The following is a 24,657-nucleotide window of genomic DNA, read 5'->3' on the forward strand; positions in this document are numbered from 1 at the left end:
GAATGTGGGACCTTCTGCATGCAAAGGAGGTGCTCCACCAAAATGATGGTCTCATCCCTGATATACTAACGTGTAACAGGATTTGCCCACCCCACAACTTAACAAAACCTACCAAGCTCTGTTCCACCAAAACAAAAAACAAAAAAACACCACCTCCTCACCTAGCTCCACCCCCTGACCAATTAAAGTCCATCTCTAACTCTACCCACTGACCAGATATTTTAAAAACCCCAAATCAAGAGGCCTATTAATAAAGAATCTATTAATAAAGAAAGATCTATTAATAAAGAAGTGCCTCAGCCCTCCATGAAATAGTGCTATGCTTCCAAGCAGATCTGCTCCTGATTAACACTTTGCTTATGTATGAATGGCCATTTTCCAGGATTCATATGCCCAGTCTTTGTTCTGTTCCCCAAATTCCAGCGAAATTAGGGCAAGAGATTAAGACTTTGGGCCCTGTGGTGCATTGCATCATAATTGGACTGAAAGACAGCCAGATTTATCAATGGTCTGGTCACTGGGCTGAAGCTGAATTTGGACAGCTTGTTAAGAAGATATGAGGCACCGGGAAATAGGAATGGGCCTGCGTGCAGAGCAAGCCAAGCCAAGTTTAGAGGGCTTAATGGAGGAGCTTTGTGCAGAAAGCCATGTGCCTTACTCATCCAGACTCACAATGAAAGTGTTAACACAGCAGCAAGCCTTTTAATGAAGCCACTCTGCAGCATTCTCCGTTAAATGAAGAAAAACTACCTTCCCTCCAACTTTCTGCAGGAAAGCACATACTTATGAATATTGCAATGCTTTGGTTCATGCATTCATTTGCCGTAAACCAAGCCTGCATGCAGCATGCCAATGGACTTTATAAAACTGCACCCGACATTAATTAATGCACAGTCTGGTATCCTGCAGGAGGTGTGTGTGGGATTACTTTATCAGGTGCTGGCCAGACCAGTTGTTTGTGCGATGACACATGAGGAAACCCAACTGGCTTGCCAATGAGAGGTGCGGGCAGGTGGCATGCATGGAATTATTCAGCAAGTACTAGGAGAATAGAAGAAGGGAATGGTATGGAGATGGAGAAGAAGTGAGAGGCAGGAGCAGAAACAGTAACAAGGAAGGAGGGGAAAGGAATGAATCAAAGAGGCAAGACTTCACAGGGTCTGCTCTACACATGTTGCAGAATGAGGCACTATAGTGTCGAAGTGGTAGAGCAGACTGTGCCAGACCACAATTGGGACATGCCGTTTTTGAAGATTCCCCTTTGTTAAAAACTCCCTGCAAAGAGAAAACCAGTTCAAAAGGCAAAGAGCTGAATGCGAACCTTTCTTCCTGATGTGCTAGTTTTCTATCTGCAGGGAGCTTTCCAGCACAGCGGAATGTTCAAAAGGGGCATCCCACCTGAGCAGTCCACTCCACCACCTCATTTCTGATGCATGTGTTGATCCAGCACAACTCCAGCTCAGTCCCCCTCTGGCTTATGAGGTTTCACCTGACTTGACATGGCCCATACTTTTTCTAGCTTCTATCCAAAGCTACAAGGACCAGCAACTTGAAATATGATTATGTCTAGATGCTGAAATTCAGATTTGACAGTTATGGGACAAACCAATTCCTTGGATGAACATTCCTTTGATGAGAAGACTAGAGCTTGGTAGCTTCAAGCATGTGGTTTCCTGGCAGTATTTTCTTAGTTGCATTTCCCTATATGAACATATGAAGCTGCCTTATACGGAGTCAGACCATTGGTCCCTCTAGCTCAGTATTGTCCACACTGACTGGCAGCAGCTCTCCAGGGTTTAAGACAGGGCTGCTTCCCAGCCCTGCCTAAAAATTTATTTATTTATTTATTTATTTATTACATTTGTACACCGCCCCAAACTTTCGTCTCTGGACGGTTAACAATAGTATAAAACAAGTTAAAATATATACAAAAACTTAAAACAATTTAACAATTTAAAATCAACCACAAATTAAAAGCTTAAATTTTTAAAGAACAGAAAAAGCTTGGGTGAAGAGGTGGGTTTTCAAATGCTTTCTAAAAAACTGTCAGAGATGGGGAGGATCGTATCTCAGTAGGGAGCGCATTCCACAGTCTTGGGGCAGCAACCGAGAAAGCCCGTTCCCCGTGTGGCCACCAGCTGAGCTGGCGGCAACTAGAGATTTAAATGCCAGAGATTTAACCTGGGATCTTCTGCAGGCAAGGCAGATGCTCTGCCAGTGAGCTCCAGCCCATCTCCAGGTGCAAAGGCATGCAATCATATACAGCAGGGATTCCCAACTTTGAGTCCCCAAACGTTGTTGGACTACAACTCCCATCATCCCCAGCTACAAAGTCCTTTGTTCATTGTGGTTGGGATGGGAGTCGTAGTGCCATTTCATTTGGGGACCCAAGGCTGGGAATTCCTGACATAGGAAAACAGATAGGTGGTTTCCACAATCACAGCACTTTCGCCATTCAGCACAATTGTGGGAATTGCTGCCGCTGTACCCATGTATTGTATCGGTTGGGACTGACAGCATAGAGGGAGAAATGACTGTGTGAACTGGGCCAGTGTCCATAATGGCTCATCCATATTCGGGTCTTCAAGCGATCACATGATTTGTTGCAGGGATCACCTGGCACATAGACAGGACCCAAGGCCCCGTTTCTTTAATCTCACCTTTATTCTCCCTTGGTATCTTGTACCATGTGCACACCATCCATTGGCCACACAAAACTCTACAAAGAACATGATTTGGCTCTATGCTGTTACTCCCAGGGATCAGTTACCATTATATACATCAGTATCTCATTACAGGGCTCCAAAAGCTTCTCCAGCCAAAGATAATACGGAGTTTCTGCACATCAGATGTTGATCTCTCCAAAAATAAGGAATTTGGCAGGCGTTCTCATAGTAAAACAAAGAAGTTCTCTCCTCGCACGGTTCTTGAATGCAGCCATCATCCATTCATAAATATTGTCACTGTGGTAGCCATTTATCACAGTCATCTAGGCTGCAGACAGTCAATAGTTGTTGCAGGCAACATGGAAGAAGCTGCACACGGTGTGCAAGCTCATCCCAGGGGCAGGGGGGACTTCTTAGCCTGTGGGAAGGTGCCAGGGGCTGTCCGGCTCTCAGTCTGGATCAAGAACCCATATGTGCACTATTTAGCATGCAGCCCATAAGCACACAACCGGCATATTGATCATTTTGATCCATAGCTGAAGTTCCAGGCTCTTCCATCTACAAGAGGGGGCAGCAAGGGCTGCAAATAGAGGCTGGCTGATGGTCAAGATGCCAACCCATAGAAGCTGCCATTCTGTTGATTATCCGATCGTGTGTGTGTGTGTGTGTGTGTGTGTGTGTGTGTGTGTGTGTATAAAGGGCATGAAAAGCAGTATGCCTATCCTCCACCCGTCCATTATGTGCAGATGTGAATGACACTGAAGAATCATATTCTGCAGAGGTTAACAAGTAGTTCTGTTAAGAACTAATCTGCCTATTTTCCTTTCACTGTCCCTGCAACTGGACTAAATTTGGTTGTGCCTTAAATGTTTACGCGTCTGCCATCTTGAATTGGGGTGGATGATATCATCACAAACGACGCCATTGAGGTCTCCCTATGTGTCCCTACAACTGTACCCAATTTAGTTCATATTGGTCTAAGCATTGCAAAGTTGATAGTGGGGGGACACACATGGAGAGAGAGAGAGAGAGAGAGAGAGAGAGAGAGAGAGAGAGAGAGAGAGAGAGAGAGAGAGAGAGAGAGAGAGAATGAGAATACTTGGTGATCTCATAACCTTACTTTCTGTTGGGGATTCCCCGATGGGCCACCGGCCGCTGCAAGAGATTGGGCTGGCACTCGGGAACCTACCCTCGCCAGTGTGGCCAGTGTTGGTCCCACCAGGCAGTCCTGGAGGTGGCTGCTTGCCCCAGCCAGGGAACATCTGCCTGGCCCCCACAGGATAGCAACGCACCGTCGCTTGAAGATGGCGAGTCGTCTCAGGATCAGGGGCGACTCACGCGAGATCTCGGCATGAAGTCTCACGAGACTTGCCCCACCGGCCAAGGGTTATATAAACCAGAGCTGGCCAGTGGTGAAGTGCCAGGAGGAGGAGCTCTGTGACTCCCTGGGGCAGCCTGTGAAAGGAACAGACTGCTGGATGGTGGAATAGCTCTCCCCCTGGGGCCATAATGCTGAGGCCATCTGGAGCCCTCTATACAGGAGGAGGTGGAACTTTATGCTTTCACACATACGTAACACACACAAAACTTTATGCTTTCCTTAAGGAAAGTAGGCTAAAAATAAATGCATTTAGGACACTGGGTAGCCTGTGTTAAGGCCCTTGTAGAAAGGAAGCAAGGAGGCTGTAAGGCACCGAACAGTCAGCAGGGGGAGAATCTTGAATTGGTTCTCCCAGCAGCCAATCTCCAATGCCTCGCTTCCTCTACCACCCACATCTTGGCCTGTCAGCAAGCTTCATTCGATGAAAGCTTCATGGACTACAACACCTGCGGCTTTTTAGTTTAGAAAAAAGATGTCCGCGGGGAGACATGATAGAGGTCTATAAAATCATGCATGGCGTGGAGAAAGTGGAGAGAGAGAGATTCTTTTCCCTCTCACACAACACTAGAACCCAGGGTCACTCCATGAAATTGATTGCCAGGAGGTCTAGGACCAACAAACGGAAGTACTTTTTCACACAACGCGTGATCCACTTGTGGAACTCTCTGCCACAGGATGTGGTGACAGCCAACAACCTGGATGGCTTTAAGAGGGATTTGGATGACTTCATGGAGGAGAGGTCTATTATCAGCTACTAGTCGGAGGGCTATAGGCCACCTCCAGCCTCAAAGGCAGGATGCCTCTGAATACCAGTTGCAGGGGAATAACAGCAGGAGAGAGGGCACGCCCTCAACTCCTGCCTGTGGCTTCCAGCGGCATCTGGTGGGCCACTGTGCGAAACAGGATGCTGGACTAGATGGGCTTCCATGGGCCTGATCCAGCAGGGCTGTTCTTATGTTCTTATGACCAAGGGTGCCTTCTGGAGTGCAATGCCAGGCTGAGCACTGTCAGCTGACCCCATTCTGACTGTGGTCACCTGACCCTTGGCTCTATTAGGGATGCGCACAAACCGGTTCGGTACTCCTTTTCTGGAGCGCCAAACCGGTTTTAAAATCTGGCATTCGAGCCGTTTCGAAGGCAGCGGGGTCCTTTGAGGGGCAGGGAGAGTGCCCTTATCTGCCCCGCCACTTTTCTCCCGCTGACGCTCTCCCCAAAACGGCTGTTGTGGAGCTGCAGAGCACCTCCCTGCAGCCCCAGTCAGCGTCGTACCGGAAGTGGCCAAGGTTTGTGCGCAACCACATCTCTTTCAACTCTCTTAAAAGTTGTCTGTCTGTAGCCATAGAATAGCCACCTAATGGCGCAGCAGGGAAGTAACTTGCCTAGAGAGCAAGAGGTTGCCAGTTCGAATCCCCACTGGTGTGTTTCCCAGAATATGTGAGACTCCTATATTGAGCAGCAGCAATACAGGAAGGTGCTGAAAGGCATCATCTCACACTGCGCGGGAGATGGCAATGGTAAACCCCTCCTGTATGCTACCAAAGACAACCAGAGTGCTCTGTGGTCACCAGGAGTCAACACTGACTCGATGGCACAACAGCAACAGCAGCCGTAGAATACTACTACTACAAATATTTATATACCACTCTTCAACCAAAGTTCTCAAAGCCGTTTCCATAAATAATATATAATTAATTAAGATGGTCCCCTGTTCCCAAAGGGCTTACAATCTAAAAAGCAATATGAGGCAGATACCACCAACAGCCGCTGGAGGGATGCTGTGCTGGGGTTGGATAGGGCCAGTTGCTCTTATCCTGCTAAATTTAAGAGAACCACCACTTTAAAAAGCTTCTCTTTGCTTACTTAGCAGGGTGGAAGGGTGGAAGCAGACATCTCTTTTCTAACAGAATGGAAGGTCGTGTGATCAAACCACCATTGCACTTGCTGTGAACATGCTTTTTTTTGGTTCTGCTATTATCTCTGCTCAAACAGGAGTCTAAGATTCAGGGAAACTGGTAGGGAACTGGTAGAGCAGGAGATAGGGGTAATGAGGACAGACAGTCCAAAGAGCAGCCCACTGGAGTGCAGATTTCTGGTGAATTCTGGGACTTGTGGTGCAAAACCTATCAGACCAGAAGAGGGCTTGACAAATCCCAGGTGCCAGGGAACCATGGCACCTAGAAATTTAACTGTGGCACCTAGACTAGGATATTCAGAGCTAGAGTTATTTAGTGCAATCTTTATTTGCTCCAGGCAACCCTGTTTCTGTTCCAAGTATGTTACTTTTAGGGGATAAAGAGAAAGCCACTTACCCTCCCTTTCCACAGTGTTTGCCACTAATTCTGGTAATATTGGCAAGCTCCTAAATTATAGGTAAAGTAAAGGTAAAGTGTGCTGTCAAGTCGATTTTGACTCCTGGCGCCCACAGAGCCCTGTGGTTGTATTTGGTAGAATACTGCAGGGGTTTACCATTGCCGCCTCCCGCACAGTATGAAATGCCTTTCAGCATCTTCCTATATTGCTGCTGCCCAATATAATACCAGCGGGGATTCGAACCGGCAACCTTCTGCTTGTTAGTTAAGCATTTCCCAGCTGCCCCACATAAGTTGACTGGCTCCTAAATCCAAAGAAAAATTCCAAGGCCTGGACTACAGCTGCTCAGCAAGCAACAGGTGAGGCTATGACACTAAACCAAACAGGGCCAGAAAGACCCTCACTCAGTCCTCCTAAGGGGATTGCTCTGTGATGGTCTAGATGCCACATCTAAATGACATTGCCTGACATCCAAATAAAGGAAACGTCCAAGTACTGGGAAGACATGCCCACACTGTGGACAGCTTTCTTAGCTGCGCAGCACAGAACATGGGAGTGGGGGCAATATTCTCTATTATTATTTACTTACTTCCTTAATTTATATTCTGCCTGGCTCCAAAGGCTCTAGATGGTGTCTGATCCTTCGGAAATGGCCTGCTCAACCCACAGATATGCCCCTTAGGGTTGTGCAGCCCTCAGGGACATATTTCCAGGTGGTGCCAACCATTTCTGTAGGAAGCAGATATAAGATAATATCGCCTCAACACCCCCCCACCGCCACCACCAATTTACAACTAAGAAAGCTCTCTGCAATGCAGGCACATCTTCCTGGTGCATGGATGTCAGCCAGTATTCTTTACAATAAATGAGCTTCTTGTAAGATACAACACATTCAGGAGGGGGTGGGGGGAACAGTAGTTTAAAAAGCAACAAGTTAAAAAGCAACAGGATAAAACAATCTTTCCACTGTACCATTTCACATAGGACAGGGGAAGGTGGAATTGATTATTCAAATGATCCCCGTGGAGGTGGGGAACACTGCGCAGAGAAAGCTAACATCCAAGGGAGATGCCTAAGTGGAACTCAGCTCCCTGACTTCTAGTTTTCTGTGTAAAGGGAGGATTGAATGTTTGCTCCTTAAATACAGGGGAATATTCAGTCATGCAATTGTCCACTTTAAGGCTGAAGTGGTGGAGTCCAGGAACTGTGATTAGTGGTTTGCACAGCCTAGTTCTCATGCATCACTTGGAAGGGGATGTGCAGATCTTGCCCAACTGCAGTTCTCAACTGTCTTTTAAAAGCAGCTGGGCTTCTTTAAACCTTGCATGATCTTATTGGGGAAAATTGAATTTGCAGCTGTGAAGCAGCGCTTGGCTTTTCTAACAGCTGCTTCTGGAAAACAACCGCAACAGCCAGGCCAAGCAATCAGAGTGCGGGGGGGGGGGTGGACTTCTTTTGAAGGCTCACTGGCGAGTATATCTTCAGAGAACGCATTACCCCCTTGCACTTTTGATTTCAGATCTGGTGTGCGTGGGGGGAAGAATTTCACAGCGCCCTCACCCCCTAGCATGCATTTATTTATACATATATTTATACACACACACACACACGATTTAAAAAGATTGAAGCACTTGGATCTTAAGGCACACTCGAGGGTTCCCGCTGCCTTTTTCATAGGAAAATGGGGGTGGAGCTGCCTTTTTATTGCCTTTTATAAATCCCCCCACACCCTCTCTCTTTTACTGATTTTTATAGGACATTTTCCAACGTGCCTTGAAGTCCTGGCGAGCGACCACTGGGAGTCAGATTGGAAATGTTTCCCAGCCAAAGGATACCCAATCGAAAAAGCAGAATCCCCGCATGAGCCTGCAACAACTAAAAACATACAAACAGGATTTTTCATGTCTATAAATGACATGTTGTAGCCTGCTTCATTAAGACGACTATAAAGTGGGGGGAGGGTCACACGCAAACCACCATGGTCAGGAGATTTATTTAGCTGCCCGTCAATCAAATGCAGAGCCTACCTTTCCCGCAATGCATCCACTGGAAGGACATGAACACAACCAGACCTTCGCCTATGCCCTAGGCTCCAGACACTAAAATCTGCATGTGGGGCAGATGCAAGATTGTACAATGTGGGGAACTGTGACTGGGCACCAAAGCCCTTTAGGGCTTCTGCTCTGGGTCCTCAGCTTTCGCTATGTGCTACCACCATATTTATGATCATCCCATCAAGGAATGAGAGCACTGTCCCTATTAGGAAAAGCTAAAACATTTGAGGCTTTTTCGTTTAGAAAAAGGCAATTGAGAGTGAGGCTTCATACAGATATATAAGATTATGGTGTGGATAAAGTGGATAGAGAGAAGCTTTTCTCCCTTTCCCATAAACCCTGAACTTGGAGTTAGTTACTCAACGAAACTGTCTGGGACGTGCTTCAAGAGACAAAGGAAAGCACTTCGTACAAGGCGTAACTGGCTCACGGCATTCACTCAGGGCCTGGCACCAGAGGCAAGCCAAACAGGGCCCAGGCTGAGAGTCCACTGCCAGCCCCTCAAGTCCCCAGAACCCCTATGGGGAATAGGGCGAGGAAGCAGCAGCACCAGGACTCTCTCACTTCCCTGCGACCTTCTCCCACTTAACTCCCCATCTACAAACAGGGCTGTTCCCATCTGCAGGTGAGGGGTGGGTAAGAGAAGGCAGCAACAGAGCAAGAGACCTGGGGTGCTGCTGCCTCACTCTGCCCTCCCATCTTCTCCGCAAAGGGGCTTCTGCCCAGAGTCCCCTGTGGAAACATGACTGCAGTGTTTTAATTTTGTAAAACCTTGGAGTGGCTTAGTCTTTGAAAAGGGAAAGGTGAGAGAGATGCTCAGTGCTGGAGCACCCACTTTGCATGCAGAAGCACCCAGGTTCAATCCCCGGCATCTCCAGGTTGGGCTGGGAAGGATTCCGGCCTGCATCCTTGGAGCGCCGCTGCCAGTTAGGGTAGATGATACTGAGCTAGATGAACCCATCGTCTGACTTAGGGACATACGGATAAAGGAAGATGCCATATACTGAGTCAGACCATGGGTCCATCTTGCTCAGTCTTGTCTACACAGACTGGCAGTGGCTTCTCCAAGATGGCAGGCAGGAATCTCTCCCAGCCCTATCTTGGAGATGCTGCCAGGGAGGGAACTTGGAACCTAGATGCTCTTCCCAGAGCGGCTCCATCCCCTGAGGGGAATATCTTCCAGTGCTCACATGTAGTCTCCCACTCACATGCAAACCAGGGCAAACCCTGCTCAGCAAAGGGGACAATACATGCTTGCAACCACAAGACCGGCTCTCCTCCCTAGACCAGCTCTCTTGGCATAAAGCAGCTTCCTACGCTCCTATAGATATACATCCTCAAACAGATAAGTTAATGTAATTAAGCTGGTTACCCTCCAATTCCTTTTCTCGTGACATCAGAAACTCTGAAGCAGCTGATAGGGATGTTGTGGTTTCAAGGCAAGATGCCAGTGAAGTTTAGCCTGTCTCCGAACTGATGATGAGAACAGTTCAGCTCACTTAATCACACTTATCTCAGGGTCGCTGGTCAATGGCACTGAAACCAGGAAGTCGTAACATTCTAAATAAATATTTGTACCATAAGAGCACAGAAGAGTCTCAGGAAAGAGTCCAGAACTTTCTCTTGCCTGGCGCATGGCATGCGTGAGGCAAGCGTCTCGATGGATGTGGGTCTGCCAGCAATTCAGTAGAATCTCCTTTGCATTGACAGACTGAGATTGCTGTCTGGTTTCCACATTGCTACACACACAGTCATTGTCACCTTGGCATAGGCTGATCGAGGGTCTTTAATTCTTCATCCTCCCTTATCTGCCAGACTGAAGTCTAAGCGATGCACAAATTGCATCTGGCACAAATTGCCCATCATTAAAGATGAATGATTAGCAATTAACTTCCACTCCACTTACTATGAGGCTCAACACACACAGTTGGGAGAAGGGAGGAAGAAGAGAGAAGATTTGCCTAGAACCAGCATTTTAACACCATTTGCTACCAATATCCATTGAAGGAGGGGGCATGGGGCATACAGCATCCCATAATTTGGCACTGGAAGAACAGATTTTAGAAGTGAAAATGTTTTGCCTGATTTGGACAGAAATCTCACATCGTATTCTTTCTAGATGTTATTCCACCCCTCAGGGGCGTAGCAAGGTTGGAGTGGGCCCAGAGACAAGATTTTAAAATGCCCCTCCCCCCGCTGAAGCTCAGCTCATGAAGTAAAGAAATCTTAAATGAGGCCGAATAGTAGTAACAAAACACACACACACACACACCTATGTGCCACAATAGAACATCATCCTAAATTATTTTTTTAAAGGTTTTGTAAATTGTGGACGATGCAAGTCATTGAATGATACTAGAGAAAGACATGCTGTTCTGGTAGCTCCAGGTCTTAACACCCACATCAATTTTGGAGGACGAATACAACTGAAGGAAGTCCGGGCAGGTGCGCGGCTGGGGGAGTCAGTCATGTGACTTGCCCCTGGGGGGCCCCCAAGGCCATGGGCTCCCAGACAACTGTCTTCCCTTGCCCAATGATAGTTACGCCCCTGCCACCCCTCATTATCAGAGCCTTTTAAATTCTGATGATACTGCTCCAATTGCACCTATTCGTATGAAAAAAGGAAAGGAAAGGTTGTGCCGTGGAGCCAGTGTTGACTCCTGGCGACCCCAGAGCCCTGTGGTTTTCCTTGGTAGAATACAGGAGGGGTTTGCCATTGCCTCCTCCCGCGCAGTATGAGATGATACTTTTCAGCCTCTTCCTATATCGCTGCTGCCCGATATAGGTGTTTCCCATATTCTGTTTCCCATATTCCCATATTCTGGGAAACACAACAGCAGGGATTCAAACCAAAAGACCAACAGCCTCCTGCTCTCTAGATAGGTTGATTCGCAACTGTGCCATTAGGTGGCTTATTAGAGCCCCTGGTGGCGCAGTGGTAAAACTGCCGCCCTGCAACCAGAAGGTTACAAGTTCGATCCTGACCAGGGGCTCAAGGTTGACTCAGCCTTCCAACCTTCCGAGGTCGGTAAAATGAGTACCCAGAATGTTGGGGGCAATATGCTAAATCATTGTAAACCGCTTAGAGAGCTCCGGCTATAGAGTGGTATATAAATGTAAGTGCTATTGCTATTGCTATTCATATGAAGCTGCCTTATAGTAAGTCAAACCACTGGTCCACTAGGTCAGAATTCACTGGCAACAGCTCTCTAGGGTTTCGGACGTTTGTCCGTGCCCTACCTGGTGATGCCAGGACTTGGTTGACACAATGCACAGCCTACCACCTCCATAATGGCCTGTCCCGAGTCTGCCGTGGTCTTCCAAGGCAGCCTCGGTGCTATTTTCAGAAGCTGTATTTCCAGAGGTTTCCCCATTGGCACAAATGGGGAAGGCTGTGGAAACTCAGCTTCCGCAATCCCTGTTTGCAGAATCTGTGCTCAGCTTTGCTTCCACAATCACTGGTCGGCTACACACCATGTCAGCCCTTGAACCTGAAAACTTCTGCATGCAAAGCTTGTGCTGCCACTGAGCTGTGACTCCTTCCATAAGGATATAAGAACAACCCTGCTGGATCAAGCCCAAGGCCTATCTAGTCCAGCATCCTGTTTCGCACAGTGGCCCACCAGATGCCGCTGGGAAGCCCACACGCAAGAGGTGAGGGCATGCCCTCTCTCCTGCTGTTGCTCCCCCTGCAAGTAGTATTTAGAGACCTCTTGACTCTTCCCTACCACTTCCCTTCCATCCCACTGACCTATGTGGTGAAAACTCTGTGTGGGGCGCACTGTGGTGCCACAACAGTGCCCCCATTCCTTGCATGTTTTCATTGTCTAAACATGTGAAGATAGCTCAGGTGGACCAGATGGGCGCTACAAGAGAGACACCAGCATGCAAGAGAGCTGTCTTGCTTACATGTTCCCACAGGCAAAGCACATTTGTCAGGGTTAATGTGTACATTACGACAAGCCAGCGAGGAGATTCATAAGCGCACTCAGTGAATGACTGACACTCATACACACAGCACATGGGGGCTGGTACACGTACGTACACATACACACATGCACAACAATTTACATGTGTGAATGAGCTTTCCCAGATCAGCCACAGCATCCAGAACTTTCCTCTCTCTTCTCCCTAGTGCAAATGCAATGTCAGTTCAGATCACCAGTGGTCAGGCAATCAAAGCAATCAAATGAAATGAACTGAGGTAAGGAGACCAAGGCAGCGACTCAGGGCAGCGTCTTTCCTGTTGTGGCCCCCTGATTCTGGAATGCTACCAAGGGAAGCTCACCTCAGGCTGACTCTGTGATCTTTTTGGCAGCATGGGAAGACCTTTTGCCTCACCCAGGCTTAGTCCTGATTGATAGTTCTGTTGGGACTCTCCCCCAACGCTCAGCTGGGCAGGGCACTCACCCGACCGGGTGACGAGCAGATCTACATCCAGGGGTTGCCTGGGCCCACACCAAGCTGACAGCAATCATGCTGGGATTCATATGCAACCAGGGCAGACCCTGCTTAGCTTGGGAACAAGTCATGCTTGCTACCACAAGACCAGCTCTCCTCCCCAAAGGCCACTGGGGCTTGGGATTACGGGAGTTGAAGTCCAATAACATCTGGGGGCCTAACATTGAGAATCCCTGATCCAGATCATCCCTCAATGCCCAGATGAAACACTACTTTTTAAAGTCATGGTGAGACAATGCACCCAGTTGTGGGTGAAGACATGCATGCCCACGCTCTTCCCCACAGAGGGCTGGTCAAAGTATCATCCAAACCAGCCCACACTGTTATAGAATCATAGAATTTTAGAGTAGTAAGGAACCTGGGAAGTCTTTTAGGCCAACCCACTACTCAGTACCAGAATCTGCTACTGAAGAGGTTCTCAGGAACATAGGAAGCTGCCATATACTCAGTCAGACCATAGGTCCATCTAGCTCAGTATTGTCTATACAGACTGGCAGCGGCTTCTCCAAGGTTGCAGGCAGGAGTCTCTCCCAGTCCTATCCCTCCCAGTCAGGGAGGGAACTAAGTTGGAACCTTCTGCATGCAAGAATGCAGTTGTTCTTCCCAGAGTGGCCCCATCCCCTGAGGGGAATATCTTACAGTGCTCACATGTAGCCTCCCATTCAAATGCAACTAGGGTGGACCCTGCTTATCAAAGGGGACAATACATGCTTGCTACCATAAGACTTAGGTCCCCAGATACTGTTGGCCTACAACTCCCATCTTCCCCAGTCACAATGGCTTTAGTGGGGATGATGGGAATTGTAGGCCATCAACATCTGGGGACCGAAGTCTGAGAACCCTTGTGGTAATGTATGAAAACATGTCATGAACTATTGTCATGCTGAACACTGAATCTTCTAGAGACTGATTTTCTGCACGTTTGCATGTGGCACTGCTCTCAAGGAGGACTAAACCAGACCAAGTTTTAAAAATCAGCATGTTAGCATTGTATATTTAATGGCTGGGGTGGGGGGGATTGTAGCAAATGTATATTTAATCAGGTTTCACGGTTGCTGCTCTGCTGCCGTTTTAATTATTGTGTCGATGTGATTATTGTGCTTTATTGTGAACCACCCTGGAAAATGTTTTGATGGGTAGTATATAAATCCTTAAATAAGCAAAATAAATGAATATTCCTAACCAGGGAAAGAGGAGCTATGATGACTGCACACACAGAGGGAGATGTGTACCCCAACGATGGGAAGGCAGAATAGTATTCTCACACAGTTTGCTTTGCTGGGCATAATGGAGCATTGCAAAACTAATTGAAACCAAAATTAAAGCCAAACAGGGAGTCAGAGGTAGACACAGGATTACTGAAAATTATTCCTGGCTCACAGCACCATGCTCAACACGCTAGACCACACCGCTTTTTTCACTAGGTCTTATTCCAAGCTACAAAATATGTTTTTTTATTATTTTGCTTGGGCAACCCAAGGCTCGGTTGCTTTGGGATGCTGGATTTTTAAAACGGCATTAAGGATGATTAGAGATCCAGGAAGGTAAGGCCAGCTTCTTTTTGGCCAAGAGCCATGAAGGCCACCCTGGTGGGGGAGATGCATCTGAAAATCTGTGCAGCTGTCAGGGAAGAGCCAGCGGGTGGGGCAGGTCTCTTAGCTACAGCTCTCCAGTCAAAAGGAGCTGGAGGCATGACCACCCTGCTAGGCGAGGCAGGGAATCCGGCATGGAGGGGGAAAGGGAAGGGTTGCTGGAAGGCAGAGTTCATAAGGTCTATAAGGAAGAGTTTATAGTGTCTGCGGATGATGGGAGTTGTATTCAACATCTGGGGACACCTGGATTGTGGCATAAAAGGGAAGGAACACCCAGAATAAGAAAAGCTAGGAATGTATTTAGCGGTTGTGGAGGTTATTCACACGCACATGCAAAAGCGGGCTAAGGGAGCCCAGCCCGGTTTTGCACGCACATGTGAACCTCTGGGATGGGGCCGATCCCGGTAGCACCACAGCGGCAAACCCACCTAAGAAGCCACCCTTTAAAATGAGATCAAGGGAGCGACTGTTAACCCCATTTTTTTAACCATCTGCCAGACTGCGGGGAGCCCGGGGAAGGGAGAGGGGGATCCCATGATGGACCGTGCACTAACGGGGTGCATTGCAGTATTTCCAAGGGCTGGGACGACACATCCCAGCCCCTGACCCTCCCCGCTGCCTGGGCGCGCGGGGAACCGTCTGGGTGTGCAGGGAGAACACCCAGGACAGGAGGAGCAGCCGTCTGCAGGGAAGGTAAGTCTAACCCACCTTTCTCACAGCCCAGTCTGGAGCCCTTCTCACTGGTCATGAGAAGAGGCTTGTAGTAGTAGTACGGAACTGGAGAACAGTGTGCTTCCGTATGAGAAGCTTCTCACACGCATTAGAATCCATGCATTAGCACACAGCTGGAAGTGAACAAAGCTTTCCTAGAAGGAGTCATTTCTGGCATCCCCATCACACCTTCTGAAGTGTCTCTGCAGCCAATTATAATCCAAAAACAGAGATGCCAAACTATGTCCGCTGTCGAAGATCCCTGCCTTACAGTCACAGAAACGTAGGAGAGGGCTACAGAGGCTCAATGAGATGGGGAAAGCACACTCTGGGCATGCTCAGGAGCATGCTAAGCTTCACACATGTTTCAGTATTGAAACTGTTGGAGATGAACTTCCAGTGCATCAACCTTTTGCACCAACTGTCCTAATGACCACTAGGGGCATTGGGAGTAGAGACAGTGAGTCAGGGTCTCCCTATCTGTCCCTATTCTATAACCCCTGAACTGACTCTGCAGCACTTCCTGTGCTGAGTCACAATCCTTCCTTTCCTCCTAGAGAGCAGATGGAAACATCTCTCTCTCTCCTTATCTATCCATTATGTAGTCCTTTAGATTAGAGATAGGTCTTTCCTATCTAAGTGTATTTAACCAATAAATATTTAGTGTTTAGTCATACAAGGATCTCCATGTGTTTTCTCTAAATAGCTGCAATATCCAAACCATCCTCTGCTACCTACTCTGTAACTGGAGTGTGTGCTCATTCCTTAATGCTCTGCTGTTTTACCTGTTGTGGGTAAAAATCAACAACCTCTAACAGAAACTTCTGGCAGTCAATGCCAGTTCCAAGTCTAAACCCAGACTCCAATGAAGTTGTTTTCCACACTCAAGATAATGCTTGGGATCGCTCACATCCCTTAAAATCACACCTCAGTTAGGAAGTGCCTGGGTGGTCTTCAGCAAGTGGTGCCCACTGAGTTTCAGTTCTTGGGGGCTGCTCTTCCATGAGTTAAGTCACTTCAGGGGCAGGAAGTGCTGGATCCCAGCCACTACTGCTGCCTGTGATGGTTTGCATTTTTTTTAGTATTGTTTGTTAAGGTTATTTGTTGTGTTGGTTATATGTGATGTAAAACCTATGTTTATAGAAGTGTGTACAGAAGAGGTTGACTGACAGTACTAGCAGTAGAGAGATACCTGCAGGAAGGAAGGAGAAACCCTTCATGGAATACAGGAGGGGGAAGCCAGTTAAGAGTAAGGGACAGAGGGGTCAGTTTAAAAAAAATCAGTTGGATGACAAGTTGAACAATAAGTAAAGAGGGGAGAAGATGAGCTGGAGGCTTGGAGAGAGAAGGCTTCTGGACAGGGCAGATTTCTCTGGTGAAAGGAGAAGTGGGGCTCAGTTGGCGACACGGATGTGCAGGACGTTTTAAGCTCAAAACGTTCTGACTCAAACTAGCTCGACTGGTTGTCCCGACAGAATGTTCTGGGCACTTGCATTCCATTTGAAGCATGGAACATCATGCTAATCCCATTCCATGAACATCTTTATGGGATGAATCTGTTCCCCACTGGAAAGCCAAAGCCAGTTCAGAGGAAGAACTAACAGTCTTCAGGAGGAAGGTTGAGTGGAAACTCTGTAACCAAGCAAAGTACCTGAACCCCACTGTGGAGATAGATTGTTAACTCTGTAAGCTATTACAACACTTTGAAACTACTACACTTATAGGTGAGCACTGTAAGATATTCCCCTTAGGGGATGGAGTCGCTCTGGGAAGAGCACCAAAGGATCCAAATTGGAAAAAATGGAAACTAGCAAATCACCAGGGCTGGATGGCATCCGTCCAAGAGTCCTCAAAGAACTCAAATGTGAAATTGCCAACCTCCTTGCTAAAATATATAACTTATCCCTGCAATCAGGCTCTGTACCGGAGGACTGGAAAAAAGCAAATGTAACACCCATTTTCAAAAAAGGATCCAGGGGCGATCCGGGAAATTACAGGTCAGTTAGCTTAACATCCGTTCCAGGCAAATTGATGGAAAGCATCCTCAAGGATAAAATTGTAAATCACATAGAAGAACAGGCCCTGCTGGGAGAGAACCAGCATGGCTTCTGCAAAGGTAAATCTTGCCTCACAAACCTTTGGGAGTTCTTTGAGAGTGTCAACAAGTGAGTGGACTTCCAAAAAGGTGGACTTCCAAAAAGCTTTTGACAAAGTTCCTCATCAAAGACTCTTGAGAAAACCTGGCAGTCATGGGATAAGAGGACAAGTACATGTGTGGATTGCTAACTGGTTGAAGGACAGGAAACAGAGAGTAGGTATAAATGGAGAGTTTACACAATGGAGGGAAGTAAGATGTGGGGTCCCCCAGGGATCTGTACTGGGACCGGTGCTTTTTAATTTATTCATAAATGATCTAGAAGTAGGGGTAAGCAGCGAGGTGGCCAAATTTGAAGATGATACCAAACTCTTCCAGGTAGTGAAATCCAAAACAGATTGTGAGGAGCTCCAAAAGGATCTCTCCAAACTGGGTGAGTGGGCGACAACATGGCAAATGCGCTTCAGTGTTGGCAAGTGTAAAGTGATGCACATTGAGACTAAAAACTCCAACTTCAAGGGTACGTTGATGGGATCTGAGCTGTCTGTGACTGACCAGGAGAGGGATCTTGGGGTCATGGTGGACAGCTCGTTGAAAGTGTCGAATCAATGTGTGGCAGCTGTGAAGAAGGCCAATTCCATGCTAGGGATCATTAGGAAGGGGATTGAAAATAAAACCGCTAATATTATTATGCCCGTATACAAAACTATGGTGTGGCCACACCTGGAGTACTGCGTACAAATCTGGTCACCACATCTCAAAAAGGACATTGTAGAACTGGAAAAGGTGCAGAAGAGGGCAACCAAGATGATCAGGGGCCTTGAGCACCTTTCTTATGAGGCAAGGCTACAACACCTGGGGCTATTTAGTTTAGAAAAAAGACAACTGCGAAGAGACATGATAGAGGTCTATAAAATCATGCATGGTGTGGAGAAAGTGGATAGAGAGAAATTCTTCTCCCTCTCCCATAACACTAGAACCAAGGGTCATCCCATGAAATTGATTGCCAGGAAATCTAGGACCAACAAACGGAAGTACTTTTTCACACAACGCATAATCAACTTGTGGAATTCTCTGCCATGAGATGTGGTGACAACCAACCTAGATAGCTTTAAGAGGAGTTTGGATAACTTCATGGAGGAGAGGTCTATCAACAGCTACTAGTCTGAGGGCTATAGGCCACCTCCAGCCTCAAAGGCAAGATGCCTCTGAGTACCAGTTGCAGGGGAGTAACAGCAGGAGAGAGTGCATGCCCTCAACCCCTGCCTGTAGGCTTCCAGCAGCATCTGGTAGGCCATTGTGTGAAACAGGGTGCTGGACTATATGGGCTTCTTTGGCCCTGATCCAGCGGGGCTGTTCTTATGTTCCCTCCCTGGTATCTCCAATATAGGGCTGAGAGAGACTTCTGCCTGAAATCTTGGAGAAGCTGCTGCAGTCTGTGTAGACAATACTGAGCTAGATGGTCTGACTCAGTATATGGCAGCTTCCCATGTTCCACATTATGCACACTTAAAGAACTTCTGTTATACAATAAAATCCTGTTTAGTTTTAATAAGTACATTCTATTTCCTCTCCCACATCACCTGAAAAGACACCCCCAAGGCTACGACACAAACAAGAGGGTTGAGAAGTGAGAGTTCGTCTCAGATCCTGCCCAATCAGATCTGAGTGGTGGCAGCAAAGGTACCCTGGAGTAGGGTGACCCCTCACAGTACCACCCTGCTGTCTGCTGCTGCCACCCTTCCTCTTCTTGCCCCTCTTCTTCTGCCACCCCCAGCCTTGAGCTAGTGATGCCGCTGCCACACCTGTCTGGCTCAATGACATGGTCTGGGGTTGCTTCCGTATTGCCATCTCTGCCTTGGCACCACAGCCCGAGAATGCTGATGGAGGGAGTGCCGTCTCGTCCTTTGCCTAAAGCAGCAAAATGTCTTGGGTTGTCCCTACCACTTCTTCTCTGTAAAATGGAAGCACAGAAACACCTCTTTGCAGCATAGTTGCTGGACAAAGATTATAAAGGAGCCGATGAGCTGATAGACGGAGTTACAAAGCAGGAAGTCCTGGGTTCAAATCTCACCTCAGCTATGAATTCACAAGCTGGCCTCAGGTAAGCTAATCCATCTCAGCCTCAGCTCTCCAGCTGCAATATTTGGATAATAACTGGGGAGGAGAGCAGGTCTTACAGTAGTGAGCATGAATTGTTGCCTTTGCTAAGCAGGGTCCACCTTGGTGTGCATTTGGGTGAGCATCCATCTAGCTCAGGATTGTTTACACTGACTGGCAGCGGCTCTCAAGGTTGCAGGCAGGAGTCTTTCCCAGCCCTACCTGGAGATGCCAGGGATTGAACCTGGGGCCTTCTGCATGCAAGCAGATGCTCCACCACAGAGCTACAGCCCCATTCCCTAGGGCAGGCCTGGACAACATAAGGCCCAGGGGCCAGATCCAACCCACAAGGACTTTTCTGCTGGCCCCCAGGTAGAAATATCCCATAGTAACATGAATTAATATGAATATTTAAGTTCAATGTACTAAAGTCGTGCCGTCGAGTCAGTGTCAACTCCTGGCGACCACAGAGCCCTGTAGTTGTCTTTGGTAAAATATAGGAGGGGTTTACCATTGCCATTTCCCCACGCAGTGTGAGATGATGCCTTTCAGCACATTCCTACATCGCTGCTGCCCAATAGTGGATTCGAACTAATGCACCAAAAATTGACTTCGGCCCCTGCACACCAAGTCATAGTTGCTTCTGGCTCTTGGGACATATGAGCTGAGCACACCTGCCCTAAGAGGAATATCTTACAATACTCATATGTTATCTCCCATTCAAATGCAAACCAAGGTGAGCCCTGCTTAGCAATGAGGACAATGCATGCTTGCTACTGCAAGACCAGCTCTCCACCCTTTGTGAGGATTATGTGATGAAACTCCAATCACCATCACCACCCACCCACCCACACATGTATGTTCAGACTCTTTGCTGAGAATGGAGTGAAAAATCACATTCTGCCATGCATGGCAAGGAAATGCAAGCAAGAGATTAAGGGGAGGGTGGGAAACAGAAGATACCAATAAGCTACCAGAATGTTGCCAAAGAGGTCTAAGATTTCCATACTATCCCACTGAATGTTCTTTTAAAAGACACAGTCCTTTATTAATAAAGCGTATATAAGATGCTATTGACTGGTGCACAACATACTAATTGTCTTCATGGGTCTTTATTTCTCCATCCATCTGAAGAGCAGCACACATACTCGTGATCTGGGTATGTGTCTTTTGCCAAGACCATTCCAAAATAAGGCTCCAAAACTCATTGGCCAAAGGCATCTGGCACACAAAAGACGCTCTTGAGCAATCTAATATTTAACAGTCCCAGCTGCCTTTTATTTCTAAGCCATATTTTACTTATTAGTGTCATTTACAATATTCCCACCCATTCCCACTCCCCTGAAGTCCCACTGCAAGGCAGGATTCTGCCAAAATACAGAACTAACCAGAACCTTTGCATGTTCATTTTTTAAAGGTTATACTTTAACCACGTCTGCTCTGTAAAAATGAAGGGTCATCTCAACAAGTAGTGTCTGCAAAAATGTTATGCTCCACAGAAATCAAAATCTCTCTTTAAAAGATCCTGCCTGCAAGACCAATCTAACCCCGGCTATTTCATTTACTCCCCCATTTTGACACAAACTCCGTGGAATGCAGCTTGTGATATGCTGTTTTTTAGATAATAATTGCAGGAAAGGGAGGGTCTCCATTTCTTTATCAACCGTCCCCCCACCCCACTTTTTTCTCCCCACTTCCTTCTTTCTTCTTCTTCTTTTTACTACCATTATTTGGGAGAGCCAGCGCATTTGATTTTGGGAACCTTTTCACTGGCATGCATATTTACATTTAAATTTTGCTGATTTCAGTTTGTAAAACAGTTTTCTTCCAACGAAGTGTTTAGTGGTTTTGGACAGAGCCCCGTTTCCCTCAGGCCAGAACATAATCTCATGTGAGATCGTAAACAATGCTTTGCCCAGAACATCGTCCGGCTTTGCATTACCCCAAAACTCCAAACGCAAAACCACAACAGAAAGCAAAGCACTGATATAGTGGAGTTCAGTCCCAGAAAAACTGGAATTCTCTGCCCAGGAGGACCCTAAAAAAAGCCCCTGCTAAACCATGGTTATCAGGGTATTGCTCTCTCTGCTGACTTTTTACCTTGGCACTGCAGAGCACTTTTGGAGTTCTAACACACCTTCCAGATTTAATAAGGACAGATTAACTCTGATTGTATGGACTCCGTTAGCAGCCACAATTGCACAGAAATGGCAGTGAAATAAACAGCACTGCCCAGGTGTATACCTGGCGGCAAGTAAAGTTTGGCTGAGTGACATTTTTAAAAGTCATTTTAAAAATAACAAGCTGCAAATATAGCTTTCTGCAATAATATATACTTTTAGCCAAAAATTGTATGCTGCCCATCTCCTCAGTGTCTTCAGGAAAAAATCACAGCTTCACAGCTGGGTTCTGAACAGGCATTTTAGTTACATAACTTTTCCACCTCCAGATACATTCAAGCCAAGCTCTTCTGCTGAGGGGACCCCGAGCACATGCCCTTTCATTTGCAATCCCTACAGTACGTTACTCATACCTCTGTTCCTTTTAAATCCTCTTCATAGGTTTTCCTTTTCCTCGCCTCTTCTGATCGTCTCGTCTTCCCCGGAATTTCTATAAGGAGCAGCTGGTGTCTCCGGGTTAATCCACAAGCGGGTGGTTTAGCAATCCCATGAGTCTGTTAATTAGTTTAATCGCTTGCTGGCACCCAGGACAAGAAGCCACTTGAACACCCAAGGAGGAGGCAGATCCAGCTGCTGCTACTGCCACATCCGCCTCTGTCCGAGGAGCACTTTTTTTCCTATGGGCTTGTTTATCCTAAAAAAAGCCAAGCCTTTTGGAGCAGCTCCGTTACACAAATTTCCAGGAGGCTGGAAGAGCGCACACCCCTCCTCCTCCTCCTCGCTGCCTCTGGCTAGAGGAGCATGAATAGACTTTAGCGCATTCCTGATGCTGCTCTGTCAGTTGCAATGTGCTCAGCTGTCAAAGCTGCCCAAGCCAGCTTCCCCCCCACAATGCAAAATACAGAGGAAGCGTCATCGGGCAAGAGATGAGAGGTTTCGGCTTAGTTAGACAGGTGGATCTAACGGTAATGCCCGTGGCGGGCGAAAAGAGAGCATTAAAAGCAAAAAGAAAAAAGAAAGACTTCAACCACACTGAAGACAAGAAGTCAGCATAGAAATCTTCAGGCAAGAAAGTCAGCAGAGAAATCTAGGCTGCAAAAATCTATCCGTTTTATTCTGCCACTCATCTGTTATTCCAGGATTGCTTGACTCTGTTCCCTTCCCTGCAATGTAGATGCCTAAAACTAAATCAACAGGGCAAGAAGTCAGGAAATGGGTTGAAAGATACAGTGGAATTCAATTGTAGTGAGATACCTCCCTCCGTCCTGCTGGCTCATACAGTCTGATCTGACTGCACAGCTCAAGCATTTCCTTTCCACCTTCTCTGGCAAAGGGTTCCTCCCCTCCTTTCGGCTAACTTCAATCAGCAAGGTCCTTCCCCGGGGAGCAGCCCAGCCTCTCTTGCCCATACAGCCCAACGTCCAGCTGCAAAGCGATTAGGAAGCATGACCTAGGCAGCTAAGCTGTTTATATCACTTCTCCGGAGGGCTTCCTGTCTTGAATTAATGGGAATGCTAAGTTGACAAGAAAAGGCAGTTCTGTGCGTGTTTATGAACTTACAGAGGGAGGGAGGTTCTCTGGTTCTCTGCGCACCCCCCCCCCACATTCTCCCCCAGCAAACTGTAGACTGGTCATTCACAACAATTCAACCCAAACATAAAACATTTCCTCACTGACACTTCACCGACAAATGAACCCTGCAAATTTCACCCTATTGACTCCAAAGAAGCCCCACTGACGTCTACAGAACAATTCCAGAGGATGACATTCAAGCTCTGCAACCAAAGAACACTCATCCAAATCTCCAGTAATTAAAGTATGGCCAAATAAAAACACTCAAGTTTCCTTGTGGAGAAAATGCCCCAGATGCAAGACTGTTGTGTGCCAAGACATAAAATTATATCCTTGGTCCCTTTGGGTCACTGAAGATCCCCTGGCATTTGTTTTGAAGTTTTGGTGTTTGACATGTTCTGTTTTTGCTATGCTTATACCACTCTCACATATGAGATTGGTTCCTGGAACAAGCTCTTTGAAGACAGAGGGTGATGAGGAACATAGGAAGCTGCCTTATACCGAGTCAGACCACTGGTCCATCTAGCTCAGTATTGTCTTCACTGACTGGCAGTGACTTCTCCAAAGTTGCAGGTAGGAGTCTCTTTCACCCTATCTTGGAGATGCCTGGGAGGGAATTTGGAACTTTCTGCATGCAAGCAGGTAGGTGCTCTTCCCAGAGTGGCCCCATCACCTGAGGGGAATATCTTACAATGCCCATGTCTCCCATTCAAATGCAAACCATGTCTCCCATTCAAATGCAAACCAGAGCAGACCTTGCTTAGCAAAGGGGACAATCCATGCTTGCTACCACAAGACCAGCTCTCCTCTGGTCTTGGTCACACTCCCTTCCACCTCTCAAGGCTCCATTATGGGACTTTCAAAATCTCACTGTGCAGACATCTACAGTTCTCGCTTCACCTCAATATCTGTCATTCCCAAGTAAGACTTAAAAAAAAAAACCATTTGGGATAGAGCAGCCAGTTCCAAGCTCAGGGGTGGCCTGGGTACCTTGAAGTCTCCACCACAGCAGGTGCAAACCACCCTCATGTCATGGAGTAGCAGTTCTTCTACTGCCCCCTTCTAGCTCACCTGCTCCTCCAGTATCAGAGCTTTGTCCAGACTAGGATCTGATCATAGAACTGGAAGGGACTTTTGAGCTCTTCCAGTCCAACTTGCTGCTCAGGACAGGAATCTCCAACAGCATTCCCAGCAGGTGGCTATCCAGACTCTGTTGGAAAACCTCCACATAAGGAGAGCCTACCACTGTACTAGGCAGACCGTTCCTCTGTCCAATCGCTCTTGCACTTAAGAAGTTCTCCCTGATATCTCAGCTAGCCAAAATTGGCTTCCTTGCCATTGCAACCCGTTGGTTCTAGTCCTGCCCTCAGGAACAGCAGAGAACATGTCAACTCCTCCTTCTGTGTGACAGCCTTTCAGAGAGTTGAAGGTGGCAATAATATTTATTTACTATTATTGATTTATCATATTTTTATACCAGCTGATATGTACATCTCTAGGTGGTGTACAGAATTTAAAACAATATAAAAAGTTACATATTAAAATACATGAAACACAATAAAAGCAATAGCATAAAACAGTTATTAAAACAAATT

The 24,657-nt window shown here is 47.0% G+C and overlaps 1 protein-coding gene across 12 annotated transcripts in view; it reads right to left on the reverse strand.

The window, feature by feature from the left end:
- Window positions 1-24,657, reverse strand: part of PDZD2 (PDZ domain containing 2) — a 382,173-nt gene that overhangs the window by 208,568 nt on the left and 148,948 nt on the right. For 2 of the 12 annotated variants that reach the window (XM_053299065.1, XM_053299063.1), the window contains exon 1: window positions 21,904-22,875. The exons of the other annotated variants lie outside the window; for them this stretch is intronic. The gene's annotated coding sequence lies outside the window, so the exon portion shown is untranslated. Of the gene's footprint in view, window positions 1-21,903; window positions 22,876-24,657 lie in introns of those variants that run through there. 12 annotated transcript variants of the gene reach the window in all.

Source organism: Hemicordylus capensis, chromosome 2, assembly GCF_027244095.1.
Source record: "Hemicordylus capensis ecotype Gifberg chromosome 2, rHemCap1.1.pri, whole genome shotgun sequence".
Taxonomy (NCBI): domain Eukaryota; kingdom Metazoa; phylum Chordata; class Lepidosauria; order Squamata; family Cordylidae; genus Hemicordylus; species Hemicordylus capensis.